At 40.2% G+C, this 27747-nt stretch overlaps 1 protein-coding gene and 1 non-coding gene across 3 annotated transcripts in view; both read left to right on the top strand.

The window, feature by feature from the left end:
- Positions 1-27747, top strand: part of LRMDA (leucine rich melanocyte differentiation associated) — a 1262633-nt gene that overhangs the window by 1048419 nt on the left and 186467 nt on the right. The gene's annotated exons all lie outside the window — the stretch shown is intronic.
- On the top strand, positions 3846-3948 carry LOC132440103 (U6 spliceosomal RNA). The gene has a single exon (XR_009522511.1). It is a non-coding gene; the product is annotated as a U6 spliceosomal RNA (small nuclear RNA).

The following is a 27747-nucleotide window of genomic DNA, read 5'->3' as shown; positions in this document are numbered from 1 at the left end:
AACCACCTAGTTAATTTCCCCTTGTTGCTGCAGGAGAATCTGAATCCAAACCACAGCACAACCTAGCCCCTAAATCTCTATTAAAAACTATCTTGGGTAGTCTGGCAAAGCTTTATTTAAAGTCAGCAGAGAATTATAAAGTCAAAAGTGAAAAATGGTGCAACAAGAAAGAATCAAACAAATACTAGATCAGTTAAATATAGTCAAAGGCAATGTAGTGTGTTCTGGCACCAGTCCTTATTGATGCAAAGAATGTGATGTGTCAGGGGTCGGCAAGAACATGTAGGAAACGAGGAATGAAGGATGCAGCTCCAAGCTTGACTCTGGGGCAGCCACACAGGCTGTGAAGGATGTACTGCTCTTCTTTTGTACTAGGAATTTCAGGGAGAATATTCTAATTATCCCAGTCTGGACATCTGTTCATTCCTTCTTGATGTTTTGTGTGTGTGTATATATATATATACATAAATTTGAATTTTTTTCTTTCATAGGGATAAGCCAAGCCAGAGGCTGCATAACTTGGGTCAGACCAAGAAGGTAGATATTCCTCATCAGTACTTGTTAGTATCCTAGTTTCTTTGGGGTCACCATTTTGATCTGCATTTTCATATCCTATTCCAACCTGTGATTGCTTCTGCCTGATCTTCTCCAGCTCCTTTAGTCAATATTAGCTAATCTGATTAGTCGTAACCACAGCTACCATTGTATGCAGCTGCCACGTCAAGGCACTGTGTTAGGGCGTGTATATGCATTATCTCATGAATCCCACTAAAACCCTGCAAGGGAGCTCTTTGTATCCTACTGATTTTACAGATGAGACCAACTAAGGCTCAGAGACTCAGAACTCATTTGAGCTTACACACTGAGTACCAGAAACAGTATTCACCAGGCCTGATGCCTCAGTGGGTGCTATGCTAGAAGGATTTCTTCTCTAACCTCATCAACAGTGGTGGGGGAAGACCATACCTCTAGAGAACGTAGTTGCAGTACAGGGTGGTATGAAGAATGAGACGAATGTTTGAATCCTCACCTTACCACTTGGTGGCTTTGTGACTTTGGGCAAGTTACTTGACTCCTCTGTATCTCTCTCTCTGGAAAATGGGTATAATAGTAATACCTACCTTAGTAAAGTTGTTGTGAGGATTGTATGAGTTCATATAAACAAACTGTTTCAAGGAGTTCCTGGCCCATAGTAAGTGCTATATGCATGTATGTTATTATTGTAGTTGATGACACTTCTGTTATTAGTGTCATCACTGTTGTTATTGTTCTTGTTTTTGATATGTCTTCTGGAGACAGGATGCCTTCCTGGAGAGAAATGGTATTGGCTAAAGGGGAATTGAAGGGTCAGTCCTTGTGGCAGGTCCGTGGGGTGGATGTTCTTGGGCAAGGCACTCAGTACCCTTCCAATCTTACCTTGTAGGGGGCCATGTCCACTTCTGGTAGACCCCTTTGTCACAAATGAAGCGGCTGTGGAAGGTCAAATGAGGAAACTGGATTCCTTGGATACGCCTCTTGGGTACTTGTTCATTCAGAATCAGGTTCTGGGGCACCTGCCTTTCTTTCCCATCTACAGATTGACTCCAGGAGAAAGGGAGAGAGGTTTGGAGACTTCCTTAGTTCTAGCAGGTCTTATCATATCTCAGTTGTAGATTCAGGAGGAATGATTGGTTTAATGTAAATGCTTTAGAGGATCTGAAAGAGATTAGAGAAACCTATTCCAGAGCATAAAGGCAGGACAGGAGGGAACCATTAATCTCATGGACATTCAATTCCCTAAGAAATTTGGGGGGAGTGACCAGAAACAAGCCAGGCCATATGCTGTCCATTTGCAATCCTCCAAGCTGTGGACTTTTTTTTTTTTTTTCCGACGGATCGAGGCCAATGCCATTGCCTCATTTGGATGGTTCTTAAACTTGAAAAGGAACTGAAAGGTTGAGGCTTGCATGCAGAGTCGAAACAGATGATTTGACGAAAGTAGTCCTAACAAACACCAGGGCTCTCCTGATTGTCAGAAACAGTCTGATGATGACACATTCGAAGCTTCCCAGACTGGCTTGCGTTTTGGTAAATAGGAACAATCAGGGAAGACATAGTTATGCTGTGGAGAGTTCTGAGACGTGGAGAGAACAAGTTAATTGTTCAGCCTCAACTGAGACCTTTCACTCAAGTCATTAATCACAGTGCACGGTCTGGAGCCTTGGCCCCAGAGTTCGACTCTTTAGGCTGGTCTCCCACTCCAGATGAAGGCTCATTCCAGGTGCTGGTCATTTGTGTTTCCCTCCAACTGGACTGATTTATAGACCCGGAGATGTTTCCTGGTTTCTCCAAATTCTGTTCCATTACTTTGTAATAAAGGGGACATGTGATTTCTGGTTTTGTGCAGTTCCTCAGTTTTAACATCCCTAATACCAAAGATTTTTTCAATTAGTCTGTGGCCTGCCTTCTGTGACCTAGAGGGTAGAAATGCTGTTCTGTGTTTTGAGTATCAAAGCGAAGACTTTTAGAGACTCTCTTATTTCTTCCCCCCTTGGCTAGAGTTGAAGATGTGCCAGTCCTGCACGCAGCTTTGTTCCTGCATTCAACATCTCGATTAAGACTTGGGAAACCAAAAACAGCTCACCACAGCCATTAGAGTTATCCCCATCCCACCCCAACACATATGGTTCAGGGTATAATATCAGGCCTTCCACACTTGGACCAGGTCTCCAGTGACAGCGTAAGCCAATATTGAAGACTTCACAAGAGAATCTGAGTGTCAGAGGAGGACAATGTAATGTTGAGGCTAAACAGGGCACTGCCGAGTGTTGCCTGTTTGACTGAAAGGTAAACCCAATCTGAGCTGATAAGGGGCAACAGATCCCTTGAGAGTTGTCCCAAGTGGCAGAAATGTGTCACAGGAAAGTAATTGGAAATTGATATTTGACATATCTCTGGGTTACTTTTTATTCCTGATAACACCGAAGGGTTTGGCTAAGAGTCACAAGTGACTAATACGTGAAATCCTGCAATCCAAGGCTGAAATACGATCTCTTTGTTGAAAGTAAGCAGCTGCTTTCTGATCCTTTGTTTCCTAACTAGCGCTTAGAGCGTAGAGGCCCATGGGCTTAGTCGGGGTGAAATGAATGGTGAATATAGGCAATCCTGCCTTTCAGTACTTCTCTGAAAGGAAGTCATCACTGGCAGTAGGGTACCGTCCTTAAAATTCAACTCAGTTTAACAGGTACTTGTTCAAAGCGTACTATGGATTTTATATTGTGTTGTGTGCCATGGGACATACAAAATAAATATCAAATATGGCCTTTGCCCTCGAGGAATTTATAGGCTCCTGGGAAGGATGATGTGTTTATGAAACACATTTTACATGGTAAGATAAGATATCACGCGTGTGCCAAAGTGAGTAGAACCTGGAATAATTACAACAGGGATTCAGAAAAAGGAGAGTAGGGTAGACTAGAGTTGTCAGGGAAGGCTTTATGGATGAGGTGGGACAAAGACATCAGTATCCCAAACCCAGAACTCGCCCTTAAAGGAACTGCAAGGAGCACAGGATCAGGTTGCCGAGAGATTACGGAGCCCCCTTTAAGTGCAAGTAAATGTGTTCAATATGAGGATGGATAATTTAGTTCAATAAATATTTATTGAGTACATGCTTTGTGCCAACAACTGTATCTGATGAGGTAAGGAATGAATAATCCTTACGAAGAACACATGTGGGTAATTCTCAGATGCTACTTTCTCTTAACCTAGATATTTAAAGTTATTGCTGGTCTGCGTGATTCCAAAACCTGTGATTTTTACCACTTATCATTCTCTCTCTCTCTCTCAAAAAGACTTTCCCATGCTTGCTTCAGCAGCACATATACTAAAACTGGAACAACACAGAAAAGATTAGTGTGGCTTTTGCGCAAGGATGACATGCAAATTCATGAAGCATTCTATATTGAAAAAAAAAAAAGAAAAAAAAGAAGATGACCTCGTCCAAGATATCTTTGGGTTGAGGAACTGAGTCTCATTTTTTCGTGTCCTGAGGGAGTGACATGTACAACTTCATAAGTTGTTTACAGTGTAAAGTGTTGCATGAATGCTGATTGTGACAGGAAGGGACACTGAGTTAGCATTTGAATAGCCCCAAATTATTGGGTTAGGGAGTATTTGGAATAGCATTTGAGAAGTCTGAACCTGGCCCAAACTCATGATCATAAGCAGAGCCCAAGCTCTCTGAAGATCAAGTTTTCTTGGAATTTCCATTATTCCCCTTGACAGTTGCTTTGGAAACCCAATTAGAAGGGTCTTCCGTCATTAGCGTTTGAGATAGTCTTGCACTGGGCTCTTTGGCACTCGTGAATTTTGAACTTGGCACTACCCAGATATATAGCAAAATGAGGAAATATATAGCAAATAGGAAATATATATAGCAAAATGAGGAAATCAATTATTTGTTCACTTCCTAAGGTACAGGTATAACTAGGCAATTGCAGATTGGTCTGGAAAGAAAAGAAGTCAGGATGACAATGGTGGTGGCAGTGGTGGTCGTCATGGACATGGTAATCATTATTCCAAATATCCACATAATTTTTAAATAATATAACCACAGAACACTAGTAAACCCTGGAAAGAATCTGAGATATCAAACATCGAGGCACAGAGGTGTCAGAGTTTATTTAGCTAAGCAATACCAGAAGAGGACTAGAAAATCCCCCTTCCTAGCTAGCAATCATTCTCATACCACAATGAGACCCCTGCTTTGTAACCCCTGCGTTTCTGCCATCCATGTGACTGCTTTTTGAAGCTCATTTAGATACCAAATTTAAATGGAATTCTGAGAAAACTTTTTTTTTTTTTAACTTGGAGGGACAGGTGGAAGGAAAAGCTAGAAGAAATTTGAAAACGCTCTTGATTCCTGTCATTTTCCTTAGTATTCAGCCACTCTCTTCATCTGAGAGGCTCATTCTAGCCCCCGTGGGTTAGATGCACACATGTGCTCGCTCACTCATCTGTATGCCTGTGTATATATTGATATGCATTCCTCTTCATCATCTGTAGGCATTTTACAAATAATGGCTTGTGTGTGTGTGTGTGTGTTTTATCATCTTATTTTTAAAATGAAAATGACAACTTCAAAATTCTTTGCAGAAATAGTTCTTTTATGGTTAAAAAAAAAAAATTCCAGTATGTAGGCCAGGGTCATCTTTGGGTCACAAAATTCCACGGAAGGAGTTGGCATGGGGAGGGTATAAGCAGTGGCTTTGGAATTTTTGTTCTTCCACTCAGGGGCACATGGGCCAAGTTGGTCACAAAGAAGTTAAGTTAGTGGGGAGCTAGTGAAATAGTCAAATGAGAAAGGTAGAACAAGGTTGAGAGTGCAAACAAAGAAATGGCAGGATGTAGAAAGAGACAAGAGGAGGTATGGATACCCTCCCCACCTCTTCCAACGTCCTTCTCATCTGTGAGGTCATCACTGGGCTGGGGGTGGGGTTGAGAGTATAAAAGGGGCTGAAACTTTTGAGTTGGAACTTTTGTTTTTGATGAAGCTGTCTTGGGAGTTTTCTTCTTGAATAGAGCCAAGGGGATTTTGTAGAGCTAGGGACATCAGAGTGGGACTCAGAAGAGAGGAGATAGACCTTTGGAAACCTGATCTGGGTCCTAGGTTTAAGGATGAAAAAGTACTACAGGGTTTCTGTAAACCAAGGGGACAAGTCAGCAGAATCAAAATTGAGCCTAGGCTCCACTCACCAAACTCTGTGTCTGTAGCTGCATCTACCCAGCTGGATGGCTTTTTTGAAATCATCCAAAGCACTGTCTGGAACAGCGTAACCCCCGGATATGGAAATCTTAAACTTTCTTCTAGTTTGTCCAGGCCTATGAGGAAAGTGCTCTTAATGTACTTTCCCTTGTCTGAGCATGGACAGTGAGGAAGCCCAGTGGCTCCCTGAGCAGACCGGCTGCAGAAACTACCCTCTCTGATGGGCAGGGGAGGCGTAAAATGGAAGTGACCAGAGGGTCATCTGTTTCACACTCTTGAGGAGGGAGCCACGAAGCCTAGGCTGTGGAGACCCAAATTTCCAGAATTTTCCCACCTCCAGTCTCCCTCTAGGAAGGTTACAAGTAAGCCTGGCCTTAGTGGTTCCTTCTTTCCCCGTCTACAAATGTGGTATCATAATTATCGTGCACATCCTTGTGCTTGGTGTCACGGGGCGTGAGGCCTCAGCTGGCTTTGAGGACCTTAGAGGCCATTGTGGAAACAGGAAAGACAAGCACAGTCATGCCAGTTGAAGTGTGTACAGAGCCTGCTTGACAACAGCTAGGGAGCCTTGACAAATGAGAGCCCGCCATCACACATGGAGAGGTGCACCCACCTTCACCTCGGTGGCTGTTTCTTCTTATTGAAGAATGAGAACAGTGAATGGCCTAAAACAAGCTAAAAGCAAATCCTTAGACTTTGTTCATTTTATGACCACAATACTTGGTGGTATTATTGGTAAAGGCCCTGGCATTCCTTATAGGAGAAATGCCAGATATGAAGCAACTGAATGTTCATTCACCTGCTTTAAGTTCTCTCAGAAATAACCTGATTTACAGAAGAATGTGGAATCATAACTGTCAACCAAGATGTCATTGTCACTTTAGGATGTCCAGAAACAAAGGGATATTATATCCTTTGTTACTGGAGCACCACAGATGCCAAATTATGCACAGGGCCCCCTCTTGGCATTGAGTGCATGTGAGCCTAGAGGCAACCAAGCTCTGATTTCAGAAGGGTATTGCCTCTGGTGGTGTTCTCACCTGACTCTCTCCCTGGAGCTGGAAGAGAAAGCATGGCCCTCCTACCTCCCCTGCATTTGGATGGAGCAGCAGACAGCAAGAGGCATGGAAGTCATAGAAATGGTAGGAGGCTTGGGGTAGACTCTTCTCAGCCTCCACCTAGGGAGCTTGACAAGGGTACCATTAAAGGAGTGGAGAAATAATTCATAACTTTTGGTTTTGTCTGCACATTGACAGATTCCAACAGGTGCTTGGTTCAAAACATGAATATTTGATTAATACAGAATCAGGCGTCTGGAACAGAGAGCAGTGGAATTTGGGGTTTGAGTAGGACTTAAATGTCGTTCATTTTAACCACAGCTGTCTGCATGCACATAGTAGGCATTGGAAATATTTGTTGATTAGATTTTCTTTGATTGGAATAATGTGGATGCTTGGTTTTGAGTCCAGATGTTTGGCATCCAGCCAGGGTTGTGTGCTCTGCATCTGTCATCAACCTTCCACCACGGAGATGGTTGGCAAGGGGCAGCATGGACCAGTAAGCGCAGCAGGAGGTGAGCAGCAAGTGAACAAGAGAAGCTTCATCTTCTGCTCTATGTCGCTCCCCATCGCTCACATTACCGCCTGAACCATCCCCCCCCCCCATCCACTGCCAGTCGTGGAAAAATTGTCTTCCACAAAACTGGTCCCTGGTGCCAGAAAGGTTGGGGACTGCTGCTGTAGGTGGCCTGTGGAGCTGGCTAGCTGCAGAAACTGTCCTCCACACCCCCATTTTCACCAGAGTCATGATGGCTGTATTTTATGGCAGAGAACATTGGCGTCTCAGCTAGCAGACCACAGCAGTGCTGATGACAAGGACCTGAGAAGCCACGTATTCATCCATCCCATTGGTCATTGCAAAAGTGTTGAGGACAGGTCTGTTAGTTCCCAGCACTGACCTGGAAGCTGAGGAGGAAATATGAGAAGACCCATGGTAGGGGAAGTAGAAGTTTAAAAGGTTAGTGGGAATGCGAGACCTTCATTAACTTCTAGGGAACAATGACAGGGCAAGTGGTTCCATTAGCGCTAATGTCATGCGCAGCAGAGGGGAAAGGATGCTATATGGTAGCGTGGATACACGGTATACTAGACCTGAGTCTGCATTTCAAATCTGCCTCATAACTCCAGCATATGGCTTTAAGCTCCAGACTCAATTCCCCGCCCTGTAAAACAAAGAGAATGTCCCAGGTTATTCTTCAGATCCACCCTTCTGTGATACTTTGATTAGGAATGTTGAGATCTTCATTTTCCCATAATTTAATGTCCCCAACGACCTAGAACTTACTCCTTTCATAGATAATCAAGTAGACTTCTAATATGCTAAGGACCCTAGGGATGAAAAGTAGCAAAAGAAGGTATAGACTATGCCCTAATGTATTGGTTAAAAGACAGCAGCAATTGAATCTGTGAAGATCCATTTTGGATAAAAATATAAAGATTTGTTATGGTTGGGAATGGAGCTCTTGTTCAAAGTGAAACAGTAGCAAGTATTACCTGTCTTCATGGATCACATCCTTGGTTCAGTTATTTATCTCAGGACTAGGAGCATCTTGTTGCCCTTGAGTTGGTCCACACACTGCCTTGGTTCATCATTATTGGTATGGCAGCCTTATTCGTAGGTCCCAGAAGATATCTGCTGCCAGTGTTAAAGGTGATTTCTCTTCATCCCACCCAAGAAACATGGGCTGTATTTTTGTGGGTAGTTGAGAAACTAGAGATAAGATCATTAATCTGGAGTTGAACCCAGAAAGTAGTATTGGTAGAAGTTATACTCCTGTCTAGCTGAAAGATAGATTCACTACCTAGGTGGTTCCCAGTCTCTTTTGACTTCGTGGAGTGAGACCAAGTACGTTACCTGTATAAAGAACAAAGCATAAAAGTCGTTAGGAACCTCTCACTTGCATGTAGTACTGTATTGCTTTCTGAGAGGTTTATAACAATTATTAACCAACTTGATCATCCCCCACAATAATCCAATGAGATCAGTATCATATTACTAAATGACAGGAGGAAACTGAAGTCTAAGTATATTGATGGGGTTAGCTGTTTCTCACAGGACAGTTTTGATGGATGCTAGAAAATGTTCCACTCTGAAGCTGCACAGAATGCTCTCCACAGTTGAACTTATTCTATAGGTTAAGGCACGCCTGATTCTGTGCACTCTTTGTTAAAATACATATACCCCTGGGAAAGAAGTCACATGAAGCTTACTATCACTTAAGTAATGCCTGAATGTTTTTCTTTCACAGTCATTTTCATCTGACATAGTTGAGCACAGAATACTAGTTTGTTAAAATTAGGATACGTGCAAGAGGACCGGGATCGATTTGGGTTTGGGGAGTCTGTTTGGAGCAACCATCCTAGAGGGGTTATAATGAGGACCTCAGGACTCCAATTCTGAATGAGGGGAAGTCCCCAAGTAGGGAATAGTGATACTGGGTGTGGAGCAAGGAAGACGATGAAAGCAGAGTGACTATTCACATTTCAGGTTTGGTTGGTCTGTCTGTGTCGGACCCACCCTTGGTAAGCAGGGTGACATTGTGATGGATGGGGTCAAAGCCATCTGCTGTTACTGGCCAAATACCTGGCTTTGGGCTTTGGTCCATTTCATACGTTGTCTTATTCTGCTAACTACTTAAGGCAGAAGAAAATCATTCCCCTGTTCGACTCCAATATGTGCCAGTTGAAACTGAAATCTTCATACTGAGCAAATGTACCAGAGAACACTCTATAAACTTAATGAGGGAGATGAAGAGATATACGCCAGAAACCTAGAAAATTTAAAACTGATGAGGTTATGACTTTTGAATGTTTAGTTAAATTGTTGACACTGACAGGACGTGGCTGAGTAAATCTACCATCCGTTTTCTCCTTGTCTCAGTGATAATGGTTCCTTGGTGTGCTCTTCCCAGTTAACAGAAATATTCCCGAAAGTTAAATGCAGGGAGAAGTGACATAAGAAATATTTTTATTATCTCTGCTCTTCTGGGAGTTCCCTCCAGGCTCGTTATTTAAAGCAGGACTTCTCCCGACTGGCAAATGAGTTTGGAGGGAAGGACTCATGGGTTCAGAGGTTACTGAAGAGCCTCCTGAGAGATGGGAGCCTCCTAACCCCTGTGCTTGCAGATGTGCCCCAGCAAACCCATCGAGAACGATGCTGCCCTTGTCTTCCCCAAATACCTCTTCTCCCTCTCACATTTTCCCTCCCCTCGAAAACTGATGAAGGTTCTCCTTTGCCTAGTGAATAAAATCTCAATTCCTTTAAGTGGCAGTTAAGGTATAAATGTGATCATGATTTTTGTAAACTGCAAAGTACTATATAAATATTAGCTATTTGAAGAAGAATCAGGGGGTGTGGGAAAAACTATTGAATTTGGAGTCAGAACACTTTGGTTTGAGTCTTGTGCTAGTTGGGTGACCTTGGACAGGTCACTTCAACTCTCTGAAGCTCAGTTCCTTCATTTATAAGTCAAGATTATTGTGATAGTTAAATTAATTGAAAGTGACAGAGTAATTAGCAAAGAGTGGACGCTTAGTACCTATTAATGAAGACATGGTAACTGAAGGCAGTTTAGTCCAGCTCTTGAGAACACTGGCTGTGGAGACACAAGTTATCTTCCTGTGTCTCTTATTCCCTACCTATAAAACGGGGATAAGATGGAAGAGTCAAATGGGTTTACATATCAGGATCTTTCAACAGTGCCTGACCCATAGTAGTCCTTCTATAAGTATTGGGGCTCCTGTTACTGCTGTTGTTACTTTTATTATTCAAGGACCTGTTCTGGCCTTATCTTTCCAGCCTTATCTGGTTTTCTGTCTTAGCAGTAGAGAGATCTCCTCCACCAGGTCAGGATTTCCTCAGGGTGGACACCGATTCTTCACCTTTAATTGGTGTGGACTTTACTCAATGCCTGAAAAATACTCAATCATTTTTGTCATTAAAAAAAAAAAAGTACAAACACATGCTTGCTACTTCTACTCAGCATTGTACTGGAGGTTTTAGCCGGTGCAATAAGGCAAGAAAACAAGAAAGAAAAAGCATCCAGGTTGGAAAGGAAGAAGAAAAGCTCTAGTCACAGATAACATGATCGTCTGTGTAGAAAATGCAATGGAATCTACAAAAAGCTACAAGAAGTAATGTGAATTTAGCAAGGTTGCAGGATATAAGATCAGTATAAGAATCAATTTGTTTTTAGTTGCTTATCCTCAATATTGTCACAACTAGATCAGTTTAACTGGAGCACAGGATGAGTGGGGGGTAGTGGTGGTGTATGAAATTGGAAAGGCAGGTTGAAACTCAGTTTGATGACATAAGTTAACATGGAATGCTTTTGCTCACACTTTCTGTCCATCTGTCCCCTTCCTCCCTCCTTTCCTTCCTACCTTTTCTTTCTTTTCTCTTTCCTTCTTTCCTTTTTTTCATACTTTTCTTTTCCCCTTCTCTCTTTCTTATTAGTTTGTTGGCATAAACAACTTTTCTCCATGAAAAAAGGTAGAACGTTTTTATTTGTTGGGTTAAATAAACAAAATGACCATAGCTAAGTTGCTGTGAGCTCACAGGGACCATTCCGTGAAAGGAGTTCCCAAAGACAGGGATTACAGTATCAGTACATGGACGCTGGGACTGCGGGTATCTGGATTCACGTTCTGCCTTTCTCTTAGCGAGATCTCTGACTTTGGGAAGATCCCTTCATCTTTTTGAGGCTTAGTTTGCTTGTTTTTAAAAAGGGGTAATGGTTTCATGGGTTCTTTATAGGGTTATGGATAGCTCACGGCAACACCACTTTTTGAGTTCCTAAGAATTGGACCAGGACATGGAGGTGGAGAGTCTTTCCCTTCAAGGAATATTTAGTGAAAATACATGTGTAAATAACCTCAATGGCATGAGATAGGCTATTGGAGTTGTATAAACAGAGACCTGGGAGGTGCAAAGAAGGGATTAATTAGCCGTGCTTGCGGGGTGGGGGAACATTTCTCTGTGCTGATATCTGAACCCAACCTCAACGTTTAAGTGGGATTTTTGACAGTTAGAGAAAGGGGCAACTTTAATACAAATACAATCTTACATTTGTTTAGCACTTCATCATTTTGCTTGACATAAATTAGAGTGGTGTAAAACTATAATTTATAGCTATAAGGGATTATTTTTGCTATTCCAGGGGCAGTTGTTATTACTTTAAGCTGCTGTTTCAGTAAGACTGGGGAAATTTTGACCCTAAATTGCAGCAACTTAGCCAAGTTTGTTTACACAAAAATTTTCAGGGAATTTTTCCATGTTGGAGGAACCAGGAGCCTTAAGAGCTTCGTTCCTACTGGGGCAAAGGCAAAAGTAGGATGACAAAGATTAGGAGAGGGCCATTACGAAGAAGAGAAGGGGGTGTTAATTAAGTTTTTGCAAAAAAGATGGCCCATTTTATAATTAGGACACAACTGGCTAGCTAAGTAATAATGTAAAAATATAGAAACCTAGATATTTCAATGCTAGTCCAACAAGGAGCCAAAGGACTCAATCTTTGTGAACTGTTGCAACCTGGGGATTTTCCCTTATAATTCTGATAAGACATGTGGCACTTCCCCTGGGAGAGAACTGGGCTCACAGCTCTGGGTTAAATTACTCGGTTCCACAGATCCTTGCCTTGGTCCAACACATCATCTATGTGATGTGAATGTTTGATGAAGTATTGAAGATTATTTGGAAATACAGATAAAAACAGTATTTGGGAGTTTGCAGAAGAGTGGAAAATGGAGCCAGGAATGTAACTATAATTTAGGGTAAAGAGCAATAATGAGGTCTCATAAAAATAAACAAACATGATGTTAAATGGACTGCAGATCATTTGCACCTTGAGGCTTTTCTTAGATTTTGTGCCAGTTTAAAACAAACAAACAAAAAACCGATAATAGGTCTTGTGCTTTGTGCCAAAAGAGTTACTAATACACAATATTTTGTTTGCATATAATCAAAGAGACACCCCCTACCCCACTTATCTGAGGGGGGAGAAAAACAAAATCCATCCAGCTATCTAGAGCAACCAGCCGGGTTTGGGAAAAGACTTTAAGCCACTCTGCCTGGGGTCATACTGCTTTATGCTACTCTTGACTTTACATCAAAGCTGATGTTGTTATCTAGAAAACCTAACAGCTGTAATTATTTCAGTTGTATTCACTGAGAAGTCATTTCCAATCACGTTGGAGAAATGGATTCTAGTGTTTGCAAGTGACCTCTCCTCTTGTCCTTTAAAGCAAATAGCATGTGTGTTGTAAAAAGCAGTGAACAAGAAGTTTGGATGACCAGAGTTCTACAACTTGCATCTGCTAGTGCCTGGGTTTTTAGACTTTAGATAAGCCAAGTCACAGACGTGATCCTCAGTTTCTTCCTCTGTAAAAGAGGAGCAGTCATACCTACCCAGCTACCTTGTAGAGTTGTGAGGGTCAGTTGAGAAGCTGGACGTGGAAGTACCATGCAAATGCAAGGGGCTGTAGCTTCCTCCCTGCAGTAGGCCTCTGAGTCACAGAATGACAGGATGGTCCTCAGGTACTTCATACGAAGCCATTGGTGCTTTTAACAAAAATGTTAGTTTAGTGGTACATGCTAGGGTGCAACACAGCTTTATTATTTTACTGACAACTGCCCCTGTGTATCCACTCTGTAGGACTAGATCTTCCTCTGCCTCTGAGTAAAATCTCAGTCGGTGCCCAGAGCTTGCTGCTCGCTCTTAGATAGTAAGTCCTCTGTTTACTGAGTCTTGAAACACTCTGGGTTCAGTTATAAATATCACAAATCTAAGGTAAAAATGAGAACTGAAACTCACCCACAGGTAATGCCTCCTCTGTGGGCTGAGGAATGTCTTCTTCCTTTATTCTTTCATCTTCTCCTCATTTCCACTCTCCAGGTGGGTCCGGTGGGGAGAGGGAAGAGAAGGAGGAGTTAGAAGCAGACTTGCTGCCAACCTGGCCCTGGTTTGCTCTTCCAGGGGCAGATGTGTAGCCTGACCCTTCTCCTTAGGCAGCTTCATGAACAGCTGGAGTCCTCTCACTTGCAGTTCTCTTGATGACAATAAATCCACTCCCTGAGGCGGTTCACTTGTTATTCCTCTTTCAAATCCTGGACATCTGGGGACTTCTCTCTTTTGAGATCTCTGTACCTCCAGCAGGGCAGAATCCAAGATTAACCCAGGGGGCCTTGTCTTGTACTTGGCCCTGATCTTCTCCATGGAGATATAGATCTTTGACTTATTAATAGTGGGGTATGGCTAACATACCCCACCTCAAAACAGGCCTCTTTTACTGAGCCACCTAGAAAGCAGCCTCAGCCGTACTCTTTTTTTCACTTGTTAAATTTTTTAGGCATAAGTCAGAAATCAGTTCACTCTGACCCTGAAAATGCAAGGGACACACACCAAGCTGTCCAAGTGATCCACTGAACTCCCTCTCACCCTCTAACCCTTCTCCATGGAGGTAAAGCATTGCAGGCAAACCTAAAATTCTCTTTAAAGAAATCTCCGCTTCCCAATTTCAAACTCCTCTCCTACCCCATCCCACATCTTTTTTTGGTAACGTAGAGAGATGTGGTCAGCTAAGCACTGCAAATCCAGTTCTTAGATCCCTCCATCGCAGGTCCTGCCTGGGTGATCTGGCTCCCCATCTTGGAATGTGGGTCTAGTTCTTTCTATGGTCTTGAGGCTTCAGCTGAACTTGAAAAAGAATCCAGTTCCAACATTTTGCTATATTTATATCCATGTATCCCAAACTGTAGTTTGTAGAGCATTGCTTCAGAGAAGTGTTCCAAGATTTTAAAAGTTCCTGATCAAATAAACCAGGGACACAAATGCAAGATTTCCAGCTCTGAAGGTGCTCATTGCACATAAGCCTACTAAATAATATGGGAAATCTATAATTTGGAACCCTGTTTGACACTTTTTAGTTCCAGTGTTCTTCAGATATATTTATCTACACAGTTGATTAACATAGTGTCTCTTTGTTTGCCTTTTGGGCACTGCTGCTCCAGAAACAAGTTAGAGCCTTTTTTGACAAGTGAGTAAGGGTAGTCCCTGGTGAGGCTTCCACTGGGCATGGCTAAGTATATTCATACATTCCTCCAAGGTTTTCCTACTAATAGTAATGGGCCAGTGTTCATATGAATATATATTTTGGAAACAGCCGAACAGAACTGGCCACGCGGGGAAAACCAAAAAGGTACTAATAGTTTTGTTGCCCTGTTTATGAAACAGTCAAAGATTTAAAAATTAGATAGTACAGCCCATTCAAATAGAGGTTTAGAGTATTCCAGTATTTGGTTTAGACTCTGAGAGTTTAGCTTTGATGAATTATAAAGACAAAGAGAGAATGACTTATTCTCACCTGGACCAGATTTTGTTCCTCCTACATTTTTACAAGTCACAGGCATCAGTTGTATAGGTTTTGAGTCATCTTAAATGTCTCTACCTTTGGACAGACCCAATTGGCCAGTTTTCAGATAGACGTCTTCTGCATTCAGCTCATTTTTGAATGTGGATCTTAACTTCCCAGATGCATTTCTGAATAAATAGCTTATTCCATCTATTATTTCATTGTGTCTTGAGAGAAGATGACTGGCTTTATCGTTCCTTTTGTTCCAAACTCTGCAAGTATTTATACTGAATAGCATCAAGTCTTAGCAGTGTGAACCATCCTGGAGTGCCTACCACTGCCCTGGTTTTAGCACTGAAAGTTCTGCATGCTGGGAATTCCATAGCTGGGATACAAAAAATCTTGGGTTTTGATGATGGATGCCAAAGGTTGGCGGAAAAATATAAAACCCATATGGCAGCCCCAAAACATAGGCGTGGTAAGCAATGCTGTTTTTAGTGCCAAATAGATACAGTATAGATTATTCACCTTCTGTAGTTGCTGTCACTGTTCTCCTGCCTTGTGTTAGTAACCATGATTTGAAATTCACACTAATGAATCATCCACTGTTGTTTCATTCCAGTTGATGCAATTTAAGTGTATACCTTCAGCACATCGTGATTATGAGTGTTAACAGTCCATCTATTTGACTTTGTCTGTGGGTTAACTGTTGGGCTTTGTATCAAGATAGTGCTAGTTTAATTTTTATATTGTGACTATTGTGACCGTATTTTCTAAGAGTTCAGATCATAAAGATAAGGATGATTATAACACCAATGCCAGCATGACCTAGACATCCCAGAGAAAGAAGGTTAAATGGCTGTTATTTTAATGAAAGATGGAAGGACTCATACAATTGAATTGGCCAGTAAATAATCAAACAGCATTTTGCACAGTATGTAGAAGAGAATTTTTAAAAATTGAAAAAAAAAAGAATTTGCAATTGGACACGGTGGAGAAGATGTGAAGGCACATATGAAAACTGAATCTCACAGTCCTGGGATGAAACATACAAGTACTTCTAAATCAGTCAAAAGCTTTCTCGTCTTCCAAGAAGACACCAACGCTTAGCAGGACATGGTCCCCGCTGAGTTAGACTGGGTGTGTCACATAAACAAGCTGCATTATCATGTTGTTCTTGTGATTGCTCTATGAAACTGATTAAACTTGTATTTCCTGATTCATAGGTTGCCGTTAAAATGTCCTATGGGTGAACAAAGGGGAAATTTGGGGTAACATGAGTTGCCCCCCTAGAGAGTAGAGCTAATTTTGTCAGGTCTGATGAACAACCATGCTTTCCATGGTAGATCAAGTGACCCCTCAAATCACAGCAACAAGATAATGTTCTCTCTGGCTTTTCAGTATTTGGACTTGAAAAATGGAGCTTCAAAGGATCTTCTTGTTTTTGATGAAGATTTTAATGAAACTGCAGAAAACGTAAAAAGATTGTCTAAACACAAGCTATACTTCACTCATCTATCTGCATATTGGCAGACAATACAAATGTAAATATTGGCAAATTCCATTCAGTGTTTAAAGTTCTTACCAAAGAAAATGAAACGATCTCACCAGCTAAACATCCTGTCCACCCTGTCTACAACACTGGTGAAAAGGGGCGTGATTTGCTTCCCTCGAAGCTTTCATAATGAAAGTTTTTGGTCACTTTCAGCTTCCTCAAAACAGGCAGAAGCACTTGAAATTTTTGAAGTTATAGAAATGGAAGGAGACAGCCTTTTTCGATACGTGTGTACAAAATGGCTGTCATTATTGCCAGCCATAGAAAAGACGTTAAAATGCTGGCCTGCTCTAAATCATATTTTCAAAGTATGAGACAAGAGGAATGTCCTCTAATTTGGAATACTTCGAGGGTGAGAACGGAGAAAAGGATTACAGTAAAACAGAAATTTATGTGCTGTTTCTCCACAGTTCTTTGGTAATCTATGAAAGGGTCACAAAGAGCCTAGAAAAGAATGACCTGATTTGTTTGATGTTATGTGTAGGATATGACAAAAGATCATACAAAGAAAAAAACTCAGTTTTTGGAAGTCAGTTTTTTGGAAATAGGGTGCTTCTGAACAACAACAACAAAAAATGTCACCACAGTACAGCCAAGTCAAATAGGTCTTTCTCAATTTCTTTACTAAAACTATAACTTACTTGGAATCCAACTGCGATTTCACAAGTTTGAATTACCTCTGTGCCTTAAAACTACTTTCCCTGAGAAAAAGAAGTTTAACTTATGATGGCATCTAATTTGCTCCCTCATGTTTTAAAAACAATGGACATGAACCATCTCTATGATGAATTTATAAATGCAACGATCTGGTTGACAAACTGCTGGTCTATCAAAATAAGCATGTAGATACAGAGTGAAGGAACATTTTTGGAGAGCTGGAAACCAATTCCTATAAGTCTAAGATCCTGTTCTTGCTAGTTAAGTAAACTCTGAAATGTTCCACGCTGAAATGCTTTCGCTGACATGGTGTTTAGTTTGATGTCTCCACATTGGATTGACAGCAGAACACTGTAATATGGGCTTGATAAGAGCATAGCCACAAGTCAAACAGAATCTTACATTTGACTGTATATTCAGTTACTACTATATAAAGGAAAAGAAGGTATCCTAAAGGCTCTAGGCAGTTCAGAGAAGTACTATTAGAAAAGGGAATAGCAGGACTAAAAATATCCTGTTATATTGTAAGACAGAAAGAAACATGTCATTGTTATTTTTTATTAAATGCAGATATCTGTTTCTATTGTATTTTCATTATCCTTTTAAAAAGTCATATATTTATGTATTTTAAGAATATAGAATAAGATAATAAGATAGGAAAATTTAAATATCCAATAGAGAGTTTAAAAAGCTAAAATAAATTGCAATATCAGAGGATAAGAAAAAACATAAAAATATTGTGAAATTTTTCTCCCACATATTATCTGTTTAGTTAGTCCTACTATTAATTATTATTAACTGCCACTGTTAACTAGTCTTCCTTTTTGTTTAAATAACAGGATTTATATCAGTGAAGGGTAAATCATATAAAATAACATATGATTTCAAATAAAAATGGATTTTTCATATTTTCATGTCAAAGTAATTATATATGTGTATCATGACTTGTTATGGATTATTTTGGGGGGTGGATTCTGGCGTGGATGCACCCTGGGTTGGCGCTCTAAAAAGTTAGTCATCCTGTTTGTCACCAGTGTGCTTTTAATGAGCCTGTCTTGTTTTAAGGCAGGAAAGCAAATCGAATTCTCATTAATTGCCTTTTACCTGCTACAAATAATCCCTCACGTTGGCCATTGGCTGTAAAATAAGTCATCTTTGTCTTGTCCTTATTGATTACACGTAAGAGTGGAGGCAGTGTTTCTAAAACCATTTGTATGTCATTTAGGAAACATTTTATGTCATTAAAAAATGTCATTTATTTGAGATGGGTTGTCTTCATTTTTTGTGTGTGTGCTAATTGAAAAAAGGAGAAAATATCAAGTTTTTAATTCTCTTAATGAGAAGCCAAAGTAGAATTGACAATTGTCCATATGTATCACTCATGTAATGCACATCACCTACCTGCAATTTCTCTTAAAATATATTACAAGTAGTTGGGAAATTAAACTTTTATTTTCATTGTTGTGGCCCTCACCTACCCTCTCTTAATAATCCATAAAGACTCTCTGTTCACCTCTTCTTTCTGATGTTCTAAGAGCCCTTGTGATGTGTTGCTTCTTTATTACCTAGTCCTTCTCACATGGAAACCCATCTTCTGCTTTCCCACCCTCACCTCCCATGTCACTGTGCTTAGGACAGAATATCCCCTTCCTTTAGCTTTTCTGTTCTTGTCTTAACTCCTACCTGTATTTCCAGGTCTCATAAAAATGCCCTTTACTTCACACAACCCTTTCCAGACCATTTTCTATGTACTTTGATGTCTCACGTGCCTTCCTACTCGCCTACCGCCTTGTAGTGCTCTGTGAAGTTCCACATATGCTCTTGGATGGATTGTGAGGTATAGAGCATGCCTTGTTCTCTCCTTGTGTCCCCAAGAAATACCTAGAACAGGGCTAGGCAGATTCTAATTGTTCAAGAAAGATGATGGATTAGTTCATATATATGATGGTTCATGCAAAATATGACATGGGGGTAGCCAAGTAATAATATCTCTTCTCATGGAAACATTGTCCATAATGTTTAACAGGATGTGAAAGAATAAGGCCTTGTTAAGATGGAGAAATGGGGGAGGGTAGGAAAAAATAATCATAATCCTGACTCCTGGGCTCAGGTTTTAGCTTGTGCTTTAACTTCTGGGTAGGGAGTTTACACTATGTAAAACACGCACATATGCACGTGTACGCACACGCACACACACAGGGTTTAGCCTTGACATACATTTTTAATTTGATGCCAGTACTTTTTAGCAGCCTGGTTTAAAGTTGGACAAATATCCACTCAGTGTCTAGTTGAGTTATGAGTTGAGCATGAATTTCACAACAAACCTCAGTGATTTTCCACCAACCATACCAACCCAAAGACAATTTCTAATGACTTGGTGGCCATCGTATTGCAAAAGAAGCAGAACACAGACATGCTGCCTGTTTCGCTTAAATTTATGAAAACCCACTGAAAGGGGAATGTAGAAAGTAAACGATCCATGGTAAAGCGTTGTGAATGAAGGCAGAGGTGCTGTGGTTAGCTGGGTTTCTCAATCCCTCAGATTCTCAAAGCCAAGAGAAAATTTATCCTCTTCCACTGAGACATAAACTAAACTCTTTTAGTCATTAATCTGCAAAGTTGATGCCTGCCATGGTCATTCATCAAACATTTTTGTGGAGTGAGTCTGGTGGGGCCTCTGGGGCATCCGCCTTTGAAATTCACAGCACTGTTTTGTCCCCTGAGGATGGAGTGACTTTCTCCCCTCATTGCACATCTGGAAGGGAAGTTTCTGCTTCTCTTCTTCCCTGGGCTGAGTCAGGGCCTGGAAGGGGCAGCCACCTTTTATTGAATCGTGTGCTTGGACTGTAAGGTTCTGAATACTCCTCCCTGGGCTGTCGGGGGAGAAGAGAGAAGAGAAATACTGCAGTGGAGGCACTGTTTATAAGTCACTCTTTTTCCTGGATTACAGTTCACCACAGAAAAAGGACAATTACTGTTTGAGGTGATTTTTATAGAGGAAAGAGTCTCCACATTAACCATTGTGAGAAACGAGTAGAATCCTCGAGCTGCAAGTCTCAGTTATCTACAGATAAATCAGGGAATGGTTCTGGAATCTTGAGGTCTGATCTGAATTTACAACCATGTTTCCAGGGTCAGAGACAAACAGACAATTTGATGAGAATGGACGTTTCCTACGGAGAACGTGCCCCGTGGGTGCTGGGATGTCTTCTGTCTCTCCAGTAACTGTGCCTGCTAATGCTTTGTCCTTAGCGGGAGGTCTCCTGGAACCTTCCAGGCCTCCTGTGAATTGGCCCTGCTCCCTTCCCAGGCTCCTGTTCTCTGTCCCCAGATTGGCATCACACTCCAGACGCAGTGGCCACCTTCCTGTGGCTTGAGCACACCGTTGTCTTCTCCACATGGGGCTGTCCACCCTGACTAGCAGTCCCCACCCTAAAATCTTTGTGAGATTGGCTTTTTTTTTTTTTTTTTTTTGTCATTGAGGTTTCAGCTCTAGTGTCAACTCCTCAGAGAGGTATTCTCAGGCCACTCTATTTTTGTTTTTGTTTTGCTTTTTTAATTTTTATTGAAGTATAGTTGATTTACAAAGTTGCATTTAATTTCTGCTGCACAGCGAAGTGACTCAGTTATACATATATGTATATATAATTTTTCATATTCTTTTCCATTATGGTTTATCACAGGATATTGAATATAGTTCCCTGTGCTATACAGTAGGACCTTGTTGTTTATCCATTCTGTATACAATAGTTTGCATCTGCTTATCCCAAACTCCCCATCCTCCCCGCTCCCCTCCACTGGCAACCACAAGTCTGTTCTCTGTATCTGTGAGTCTGTTTTTGCTTGGTAGATATGTTCATTTTTGTCGTATTTTAGATTCCACATATAAATCATATGGTATTTGTCTTTCTCTTTCTGTCTTACTTTGCTTAGTATGATAATATCTAGGTTCATCCATGTTGCTGCAAATGGCATTGTTTCATTCCTTTTAATGACTGAGTAGTATTCCGTTGTATTGAGATATATATGTATCACATCTTCCTTATCCATTCATCTGTGGATGGACGTTTAAGTTGTTTCCATATCTTGGCTATTGTAAATAGTGCTGCTATGAACATAGGGGTGCATGTATCTTTTCAAATTATAGTTTTGTCTGGGTATATGTCCAGGAGTGGGGTTGCTGGGTCATATGGCAACTCTATTTTTAGTTTTTTTAAGGAACCTCTATACTGTTCTCCATAGTGACTGTACTAATTTACATTCCCACCAACAGTGCAGGAGGGTTCTCTTTTCTCCACAGCCTCTCCAGCATTTGTTATTTGTAGACTTTTTAATGATGGCCACTCTGACTGGTGTGAGGTGATACCTCCTTGCAATTTTGATTTGCATGTCTCTGATAATTAGTGATGATGAGCATCTTTTCAAGAGGCCACTCACTGTAAAGCCAAACCCACCTACACACTAGTCACTTTCCATCAGTCTCAGTGTGTCCCTCCCTCTCTTCCTCCCTCCCTCCTTCCTTGCCTTCCTCCCCTTCATCCCTCCTCTTAGGTTTTTTCCTCTCCCGCCACTGCCTTCACTCAGTTGTAAACTCCAAAAGAGCAAAGCCCTGTCCATCTTGTTCACTGGGATGTATCTGTGGTGTGTGTTCACTCTTCTTTTGGAACATATGGTTTCTTTGTTCTTTGGGTGTTTAGTTGAGGGTAGCATGATATTTACAGGAAATTTTGTTACTTTTCATATTTTAAAAAAACATACTTGGATCCATGTATTTTAGGTATAATTTACTCTTAGACATTTTCTCATAATCAACTTATTTATTCACTTGATATTTCTTAATTATTTACTATTTGCTAAATACCTTGGCAAGATACAACAGATATCAGAAATGTTTCAGCCATCTGCATGATATCATTAAATGGAGAGAGACACATTTGAAAACAGATTATCATATTTTGTATCAAATGTTATATCCAGTTCTGTCTTTCTAGCTTCCCATTTTCTTTTTCTAACCAAACTTCTCCCACTCTTTACCTTCCAGTAAGGCTCCCTCTTCATCATCCCACCGCTGTGACTCATCTTTGCTTAGATGGTTACTTTATTCTTGAAGTGTCTTCCCTCTGCTGTTTTCTTGTTCACATTTTGTGCATCCTTTGAGGCATGTTCAGGAGTTTCCTCTCCACTATGGGCTCCATAACCCCATTAGCTCTCATTGCTTCCCTAGAGCTCTACCTTTTAGCCTGTACAGTATGAGTCTTCTAAAATTGAGAGCTTTCTACTGATGATTCTTTTTGGATCTATATTTGTTCTATGTATGTTAATATTAAAAAACCCAACTCAATTCTAACTTCTTTGAGAAAGTGAACAGGCTTAACAATTCTTCTAAGTCTCTGCCAGTATCATAGGTACTGTGGGGAATGTGGTAGCAGTCAATAAATTCTCACTGATTGATTGGTATCGAAATTGGCTTGTCAGTTCCAGATGGGGTGCTGAATGAGAGCAGGTCTGGTAAAAGACTCTTCAGCATTCAGCCTCCCTGTAGATCAAGTACAGGCAAAGCTTACGGTGAAAGGCGGTGAAAGGCAAAATTCCAATAGCACGACTATTATTAATCTACTTAAGCCATTAAGTGTTGTCCAGTATTAGATTGGACCGGAAATCCTGGTTTTCAACTCTTTCCTATTTGAATGCCCGAGAGGCTGTCAGCAAGAGGAAATGTGGAATTGGCTTTCAGTTGCCTGAGGAGAGGAGCTTAAATTCCTAGATTTATGGCTCTGCTTTACCTGAAAATTTTATTTTGCTTTTACTTTTATGTAGCGATTGAGTGTACTGTATTTCATTTGGTGCTCCTTAAACATTCTAAGGGAACTCTAAAAGTAAATATCAACCAATTTATACAGTAATGTTCATAGTGGTCTCTACTGAATGCTTCACCACACGAGTGCAGCCTAGAAGCCCCCAAAAGGTATGATACTTTCAGAAGGGGTCTCAGAGTGAAGGAGGTAGAATTTCTAGTGTGAATGGTCTGTTTGTAATCTCTGAACTCAATTATTCTAGCTTTTCTAATTCTAGTAGTAGAGGAAAAGACAGGCAGAGTGTAGAGTAGCAGGCTTGTGTCTTGGTTCCAATAACATGCCCTCTTGGGGTGCATGTGGCTGCTTCTCTTTGGCCTAAGTTTTAAGATTAACATATACACACTAATACATATATATAATAGATAACCAACAAGGTCCTGCTGTATAGCACAGGGAACTCTACTCAATATTTGGTAATAACCTAGAAGGGAAAAGAATCTGGAAAAACTAGATATATATGTATGTATAAAGGAATCACTTTACTGTCCACCAGAAACTAACAAAACATTGTAAATCAACTCTATGTCAATATAAATAAATAAATATACAAACAAACAAATAAATAGGTTGAACTAAATATCCTCCGAAACACCTACTACCTCTAAACTCTAGTACATCGACCACTATTAAGACAATAAAAGTGTACTTAGATATCCAAAGACTACTCGAGCCAAGAGGAAATTTTACGTCAGTGTCGCTAAAAATGCCCCGCACTTCTAGGAAGGCCCCACGGTCTTCTTTCCATTGAGTTTCCTGGTCTCATTCATATCCTATCTTACCCTCATTGCTTAAAGTGGACTCTGTCCCTGTCTCTCCATAGCACTCATTTCCTTCTCCATCCATTTGCCTTTTATTAAAATTATTTAACGTGTATATATTTCATTTTCCTCCATTGACTTTAAGCTAGAATTGAGCAGGAGCCATGCCTTATACTTTTTAATGTCTCCAGAGGGCCCATGGAAAGTGCTCAGTAAATTCTTGCTGCTACCAGTGCACCTTAGCTGACTCTTCCTGTCTCTGGTGAATTTTACTCCAGCAAGAGTGCAACAAAAGAACTCCAAACAAAGGAGACAAAATCTAGAGGGACTGTGGACACTTAATTAGAACTCTCAAATGGGAAAATTCTTCCAGTTTGGTCAGCGACATGAAAATTATTTTGAATGATTTTATCAATTTGTTATCTCTTCCTATTGTTGAAACAAGTGTTTATATGTTAACCTCCTCTAAACTCAACAAGTTTAGGGTCGTCTTAAGGATAGAGACTATATGTTATTCTCCTTTATGTTCTCAGCCTTAGTTGGGTTACAAAGTGAATGCTCAATAAATACTTATTGAAACAGCATATATGAATGAATGATCTTCAGGGCCAAAGCTAGTAATTCTGTTCAGGAAAATATTTAGACCCTGTGACCCCACACTTACGAGTTGCCAATGCTGCTCACCCATTTTAAGGTAATATTCACTAATGGGTCCATCTTCTATACTGGGAAGATCTTTAGACTAAATAAAACATGTGATTACAGAGATCTATAACTTGATGCTTTTACATTGGTTACCCTAGGAATAGTTTCTCAGAAGATAAAATGTAGTTTCTATTCAGTTTCCTTAGGCAGCCTTGATCTTGATGGAGGAACATGTCTTAATACTTGTAGGAAGACAGGATGATTTAATTAATACTATCTGACACTCCATATCTGAGATTTGGGATAGACTGTGTATAGGGTCAATGTCCTAATTTGTCAAAAATGTTAAAGCAGTATCAAACTTCCATAAAATAAATTATTCATATATTTTGTAAGATAAAAATGCTTTTTTTCTATATCTATAATGTTATAAGCGAAAGTAAGACAAACGGCAAGCTAGGATATCATATGTAAAACTATAATTAAAGATTTAATCCCCTTAGAGTAGGAAGAGCTTTTACAAGTTCCACCAAAACATCCTGCAGACAAAAAGGGATTAAAGAGTTAACTAGGCAATATTAGATGTGCAGTTGAACACAGAAAATTCAAACTAGCAATGAAATATTTGTAAATAAAAAATATTTGGAGTTAAAAATAGTAATACTTGTTGAATATTAGAGTATGATCATACTATCTTTCTTATTTCTTCCTTACAGAAGATATTTCAATACTTCTGAAAATCAATTTTGTAGTTTTTATTGTAAATATGAAATATTTACTATATTGTCTTGATTACTATAGCTTTATAATAAGTCTCGAAGTTGAATAGTGTCAGTCCTCCAATTTTGTTGTTCTTCAGTAGTGTGTTGGCTCTTCTGGGTCTTTTGATTCTCCATATAAACTTCAGAATCATTTTGTTGATATCCACAAGATAACTTGCGTAACTTTACTGGGATTTTGATTGGAATTGCACTGAATCTCCAGATCAAGTTGGGAAAAATAGACATCTTGACAATAATGAATCTTCCTATCCATGAACATGGAATAGCTCTCCAGTTATTTCGCTCCTCTTTGATTTCATTCATCAGAGATTTGTAGTTTTCTTCATATAGATCTTGTACATATTTTGTAGAATTTACACCTAAGTATTTCATTTACTGAGGCTAATGTAAATGGTATTGTGTGTATGTATTTTTTTTAATTGAAGCGTAGTTGATTTACAATATTATATTTCAGGTACACAACATAGTGATTCAATATTTTATAGGCTATACTCCATTTAAAGTTATTATAAAATATTGGCTATATTCCCTGTGGTATTGTTTTTTGTTTTTTTTTTCAATATTTTATAGGCTATACTCCATTTAAAGTTATTATAAAATATTGGCTATATTCCCTGTGGTATTGTTTTTTGTTTTTTAGTCCATGGGCCTCTCACTGCTGTGGCCTCTCCCGTTGCGGAGCGCAGGCTCAGCGGCCATGGCTCACGGGCCCAGCCGCTCCGCGGCATGTGGGATCTTCCCGGACCGGGGCACAAACCCGCATCCCCTGCATCGGCAGGCGGACTCTCAACCACTGCGCCACCAGGGAAGCCCTCCCTGTGGTATTGTTTTTAACTTCAAATTCTATTTGTTCATTTTTGATATATAGGAAAACAGTGGACTTCTGTATATTAACCTTGTATTAACCTTGTATCCTGCAACCTTGTATCCTGCAACCTTGCTATGATTGCTTATTAGTTCCAGGAGTTTTTCTTTTGTTGATTCTCTAAGAGTTTCTACATAGACTATCATGGCATCTATGAACAAAGATACTTTTATATTTCTCTTCCTAATCTTATATATTTTATTTCCTTTTTTTGCCTTATTCTGTTAGTAAGGACTTCCAGTAAGATGTTGAAAAGGAGTGGTGAGAAGGGACATCCTTATATTTCATGTTAGTGGGAAAGTTTGAGTTTCTCACCATTGAATATGATGTTGAAAGTAATTCTTCATTGTTTATATTAAGGAAAATTGAAAACACCCTAAATATCTAACAATAGGTGAAATGGTTAAAAGTGTGGTATATTCAGATGATAGCCTATTAAGTTTTTAAAGATTAATATGAAATTATGCTTATGGTATTATAGGTAGGAACAAAGTATGAAAACTCAATAGAACATCTCAATTTAATGAACACACCCAAGACTTGGAGGAAGTTCTCTAAAATATCAACAGTGGTTCTCATTTTGTCGTAAGACAGACTATGAGTGATTTTATGGTTGGGCTAAATATCGTTATTCTGTCATCTTGTTTGTTTCACTGATAGGCAGACTGTGTGTCAGAGCACTGGAGATCTAGTTGATTTGAAGGAGTTCATTAGTTCTTTGAACAAAAAGTTTAGTGTATATTGTGAGTATGGTACTGTGCCAGACCCTGAAACACAGAGCTTACAGAATCTAATGAGGGCTACAGGTAGGTAAGTAGACGTTTATGGTATAAGTATTTTACTAAGTGCTATAATAATACAATGAGAATAATGATGATGATAATGATGATGACCCAGTAAATAGAAACCACTTATATAGCTGTTCTAGTTTCTATTTCTACATAACAAATTACACCAAAACATTAGTGACTGAACAGCCATTTTATGATGATCCATGGATTCTGTGGCTCAGGGATTCAGACAGGATAAGGGGATGATTTTTCTCTCCCCTGCAATGTTTGCAGCCTTAGCTGGGAAGATTTGAATGCTGGGGATGAATTGCCTGGATATTGGAATTATTTGAATGCTTATGCTCATACACCCATATGGCCGTGCCTGGGCTTGGGGGACCCCACAGACCAGGGTTTCTGACTGAAGTACCTCCATCTTACAGCTTCCTCATGGCATCACAGCCTAAGGGCCGTTGGACTTACATGCTGTTCCAGACTCCAAGCCCAAGTTGACTGTCGTTCCAGTCAACAAGGTTGAAGCTAAATCAGAAGTGTTTGTGAGTTAGCCTTGGAAGTCAGGCACATTCTTGACTCTAGGATCCTGCTCCAACTCAGTGGCCAGTGTCCATTCTGATTGGTCAGGCCCCCTGCCCACTAATTATTAAGTCTTTTTATGCTACCCCTGGATGGTAGTACCACTCACTGAC

This window comes from Delphinus delphis, chromosome 16 (assembly GCF_949987515.2).
Source record: "Delphinus delphis chromosome 16, mDelDel1.2, whole genome shotgun sequence".
In the NCBI taxonomy this organism is placed as follows: domain Eukaryota; kingdom Metazoa; phylum Chordata; class Mammalia; order Artiodactyla; family Delphinidae; genus Delphinus; species Delphinus delphis.
This window is presented reverse-complemented; position numbering and strand designations above follow the sequence as displayed.